The following is a 5,815-nucleotide window of genomic DNA, read 5'->3' on the forward strand; positions in this document are numbered from 1 at the left end:
GGAGCTCTCGCACCTCAACATCAAAACTCTTTGTGCCGCATCAGCTTATTCAACTGCTTCGCTTAAATACTGATTGACAGTTTATAGGACTCTACTCAAAGACAGTGTGATTGAATGTACCTACTGTTTAAAGGACGTGCAAAGTCACCTAAAAAACAAAAAAATATATTTCTAGATACAATGCGGCAATGCGCAGAAGCGCACTGCTCAAAATGAAAATTCTTGATGGTACGAAAATCAAAATGTATGCTTTTTCTAAGAAAAATACAACTTAAGGGTGATTTTTTAAGAGCTATAGGAAAGTTTTTTGAAAAAAACACACGTACAATTCAGAAAAATGCAAGAAATTTTTATTTAAATCGATAGTACAGTCCATATAATTTAATGTTTGGAGATTATTTCATGCAAATTTTGACCGCTACTGCGCTTAAAATGGTCCATCCGCTTAGTCCAATTTTGGCATACTCTTTCCAATGTTTCGGCCGGTCTCTCACACATAAATGCTTTAATGTTGTCTTCCAATGCGTTAATTGAAGCAGGCTCGTCTGAATAGGCATGAGCTTTAACATAGCCCCACAAAAAATAATCTAAAGGCGTTATATCGCACGATCTGGGTGGCCAATTGACAGGTCGCGAACGTGAATAAAATGTTCACCGAACTCGCCTCTCAACAAGTCCATTGTTACGCGTGCTGTGTGGCATATGGCACCGTCTTGCTGAAACCACGTGTCATGCAAGTCAAGCTCTTGCATTTTGGGCAAAAAAAAGTTGGATTGGATTGAAATTTCACGGTAGCGCTCACCATTCACGGTTACGTTACGATTCGCAGCATATTTGAAGAAGTACGGTCCAATGATACCTCCAGCCCATAAACCGCACCAAACTGTTACCTTTTCTGGATACATTGGTAGCTCTTGCAATTCTCTTTATTCTTCTGGCTGATCTTCACTCCAAAATCGACAATTCTGCTTATTTACGTACCCATTGATCCAAACATGAGCTTCGTCGCTTAACACAATTTTTCGATAAAAAAGTGGATCTTAAACTTTCTTAACAGAACACGAATTTTTATAATAAAATTCAATGATTTGCAAGCGTTGCTCGTTTGTAAGACGATTCATGGTTAAATTATAGACCAAACTCTAGATGTTTGACAGTGAAACAAAACACGAAATGTGCGTCAGCTGCTTAAATCAACTGTTTAACAAGATAATAGCTAAAAAATCAGCCTTTAGTTTTAAATCATAGTATCCAATATACCATGTGGACATAAAAGAGAATGAACTAGAAATGTTTCACGTTAGTTCCTTGTCATGTCGGTCTCCTTGCCGCGGGGATGAGGCTTAAGTGGCGAGTTAACCCCAGGCTATGGAGATTAACTTACCACGAACTAAGAGGGCAGCTCCATATAGGAATTGGGTATCCACTCATCCGCGGAATGGTGGAATTGGTGGCCACCCAAGTACTATGTGGAGAGTACCGTACCGACAACCTGGCAGGAGGTATAAAATGCATTTCATCGCAATGTGGAGGTTAACAAAGGATCTCTCTGCACGAGGTAACCCACTTTCGGGAAATCCTCCCATTGAGCAATCGACGGCTCGGGCATCGGATGGGAAGGCCCGAACCCCACACGCCTCTATGACCGGAACTGACACCCAGGGTTCCGGAGGAAGCGCACTACTAGCGGTGAAACATGGTACATTGGCTAAGCCAATTGAGAGCCGAGTGAGTGTGAGCGATACACCGTCGTCGAAACCATCTGAAGCAACTGAACAAGTCGTGGAGGATGTGGAGATGGCGGACAATCTCTCAGTAGACTCAGACAGATCTCTGGTACCGAGTAAGTCTTTGACAACGGTTAAACCTGGTGAGAATCAGGTAAGTACCGGTAAAAAGACCGAAGTTATTGGAGAGTCGAACGCAGGTGTTTGTCTAACCGCAAGGCAGATCAAACGAAGAAGACAGAAGGCGAGGCAAGCCGAAGCACTAGCTAAGGCAAGGACTCAAGCTCCGTCAACTTCGACACCTGTAACGGAAACGGGAAAGCGTGGCAGAACAGAGGATTCCTCTGTAGCGCTGCGCTCTTCCGGAAACGAAACGGGGTCTGTGCCAACGACCGGGAAGAGGAGAAAGGCAAACCTTTGCCTGACAAGGCAGAGACTAAGGGACCTCAAATGTCGAATGACACTCTTCCGTCAACGTCTGGCGAATCATTCGCGAGAATGGCAGCAAAGGCAATGACGGTGGAGATACATACCGACAAACAAGATGGTCTACTGTCCAAAGGGCAACAAGACTATCTTGACAGATATCTTTGGAAAGCTTTCGGTGAATTGAACGACGCGCCGACTTTCGAGGGGAAAAACGTGGTGGACGGCATCGTTAAGGAGCACTGTTCCAATGCTTTTTCCCGAGAATGGCTAGAAAAAGCGATAGCAAAGATTCCAGCCTGCGAAAACAGCAAGTTCATTCTTGTTGAGAGTAGCAACGAAAGGCTGGTACGAGCGAGTGACTGGATTCCGGGTCCTTCCTGTAATTCAGCAGAACTCCTCAAACGCATCCGTGTTCAGAATAAGGATCTTGACACGACTCTCTGGAGAGTATACTCGTGCATCAGGCAGAAATCCACTACCATTTCGGAGGCGGGTTCCCACCTGGTACTGGGTATCGATCTTGGGTCCCTCAAGGTTCTTAAGTCGAAGTACGGGTGCCGTCCTCACCTAAATCTGGGGCGAATCCACTTCCGTGTCCAGGATAAGGTGGAGGACAAAGCGCAAATATACTCAGTCTCATGACTGAAGTAATATTCACACAGATAAATCTGCGGCATAGCAAAACGTCTACGGATCTCTTGTGCCGTAGGCATGCAAAACTGCAAACAAACCCACACATAATACTTATACAAGAGCCATGGGTATGTCACAAGCGTATCTGTGGTCTATGTGCTATGTCGTGGGGACAAATACTTCATTGTGAAGGGAATGTGAGACCGCGAGCATGTATTATCATGCCGAGGTTGATCGGACACACGATGTTAAAAGAGCTATGCTCCGGAGATATCGTTGTTGCAAAAATAAAGTACTTGAAAAGTGGGAACAGTGTCGAAGCTATCATAGTTTCGGCCTTCCTACCCTACGACTCTTTACAGCCACCTCCTTCGAGGGGGCTAAGAAAAGTGGTCAAGTATGCAGAATCCAATCATCTGGGGCTAATAGTGGGCTGTGATGCAAATTCACAGAACATTGTGTGGGGAAGCAGCAAATGCAACCCCAGAGGTCTCAAGTTACTGGATTTCATCCTGTCATCCGATTTGGTCATTCAAAACACTGGTAACAAACCAACTTTTGTGACCAGAAGGAGACAAGAGGTGATTGATTTAACACTTACCAATAGGTCAGTTGGAAATCAAATCAACCGATGGCAAGTTTTGGAAGAGGAATCTCTTTCTGATCATCGTCTTATCGAATTCCGACTGGGAATTGATTCAATATCAATACCTTCCGGTAGAAATCCTCGAAAAAAGGACGGGGACAGGTATGCCGAGCTTGGAACAGAGTAATTACCAAACCTGAAAAAACTCAAATCAGCAGAAATGATTGAAGATGCTACTAAGAAATTAGAAGGTACTTTAAGCAATTGCTTTGAGGAACTGTGCCCACTCAGGCAAAGCAGACAGGGGAAAGCGGTTCCTTGGTGGAACCCTGAACTGTCGAAGCTTCGTGTACGGTCCAGGAAACTTCTTAATAAGGCCTTGAAGACCAAAACAGAAGACAACTGGGCCAATCATCGACTTACACAGAGAGAATATAAGAAAAAAGTACGGAAAGCCAAACTCGAATCCTTAAGAATTTCTGCAGTAACGTCGAAGAAATGAGGGAAACAGCGAGACTTTATTAGGTCCTTCATCTAGACCGCTCAGTAAGGCTGGATTCTATTCGAAAACCAGATGGTTCATACACCATTTCCAAATCGGAAACGTTTAATGCTCTACTCGAAATCCATTTTCCGTGCAGCAGAACTTTTTCTGAAGTTGAGAGTGGCATGAACAATAACGGTAGCATCGATGGAACCTCTGGGTACAGGTATATTGCTAGTCGGATAGTGACAAAGGAATCGATAATGTTTTCCTTATCTTCCTTTGAGAACTTTAAGTCCCCTGGACCTGACGGAATATATCCAGCAATGCTTAAAAACGGAGGAGACAGGCTGATTGAGGGCCTGAAAAGGATCTTCTCAGCCTGTCTCGCATTTGGTTATATACCATCCCAATGGTGACGCGTAAGAGTAGTATTTATTCCGAAACCAGGAAAAGATGACTTTTCCCTAGCAAAAAGTTTAAGACCAATCAGTTTGACATCGTTCATGTTGAAAAGTCTAGAACGAGTGGTGGAGAAACATATTCGAGTGGAGGTTTTGCCGAGAAGTCCACTTAGTAGAAATCAACACGCTTACCAGAGTGGAAAATCATGTGAATCAGCCTTACACGATTTTGTTAGCAAGATTGAAGCCGAGCTGGAAGCTGACGAATACACAATGGGCCTGTTCGTGGACATTGAGGGGGCTTTTGATAATGCCACTTTCGGCTCGATATGTTCTTCTGCCGAACGACACGGAGTTAATCAAGCCATTATAAAATGGATATATTCCATGCTCTCTGAGAGGCTGTTAACCGCTGGTGGGAGCAGTGACGAACAATTCACAGTCAGGGCCAAGCAAGGATGTCCCCAAGAGAGTGTTCTTTCTCCGCTGCTGTGGTGCTTCCTCGTAGACTCTCTATTAGTGGGGACGCAGGAACTCCGTTTTCACGTCCAAGCATATGCGGACGACGTCTGGGCGCTAACATCGGATAAATACCTAAAGAGGCTTTGCACGAAAGTGCAGAGGATTTTTGACAAAATCGATGACTGGTGCATGAGACAAGGTCTTTCCTTTAATCCGAACAAAACCACCATAGTCTTGTTTACGAGAAAACGGAAATTGGATGGACTCAGTCTTCCAACACTGAAAGGGGTGACACTTGGTCTTTCCGATGAAGTTAAATATCTAAGAGTAATCTTGGATAAGAAGCTGACTTGGGAGACACACGTTTCACTGAAGGCGAATCGTGCATTGAAGATTTTTCAGCAATGCCGTAGAGCCTTTGGCAAAACCTGGGGTCTGAAACCTGCTGTGGTCCTATGGATATACACAGCACTTATCAGACCAATCATCACTTACGTCTCTGTGATCTGGTGGCGACGGAGCATGGTTAAGTCCACAATCCGGGAACTATAAAGGCAGCAAAGAAGTGTATGTCTATGCATCACGGGTGCCATGAGTACAACCTCTGGTGATGCCCTAAATGCTATGCTTGATTTGCTCCCCCTGGATCTTAATATACAACAGGAAGCAATAAAAGCAATGTGTAGACCCCATAAATATGGTTTCTGGCAGGAAGATGGAACTTCGGGACACAGAGAAATCTTTAAGTTGCTGTCGGAGCAGTATCCACTGGTTTTGGCACCTAAAGACGACCTGATACCCACAGTTTCATTTGGAAGGAAATTTGATGTCAGATTGCGTGAGCAATGGAGCAATCCAGAATGCATGCAGGGAGGTTTGAGGGATATTTTCTTTACCGATGGGTCCAAGACTGAAATAGCGTCTGGAGCCGGATGGTACTTAAACGATAGTAATAAGTATCACTATGCTATGGGGCGAGTGGCAACTGTTTTCCAAACAGAAGTTTTTCCCATCCTAAAAGTAGCCGAATGGATAATCGAGAGGAGATGGAGCGGGAAACAGATTGGAGTCTTCAGTGACAGTCAGGCCG

The sequence above is a fragment of the Anastrepha ludens genome, chromosome X, assembly GCF_028408465.1.
Source record: "Anastrepha ludens isolate Willacy chromosome X, idAnaLude1.1, whole genome shotgun sequence".
In the NCBI taxonomy this organism is placed as follows: domain Eukaryota; kingdom Metazoa; phylum Arthropoda; class Insecta; order Diptera; family Tephritidae; genus Anastrepha; species Anastrepha ludens.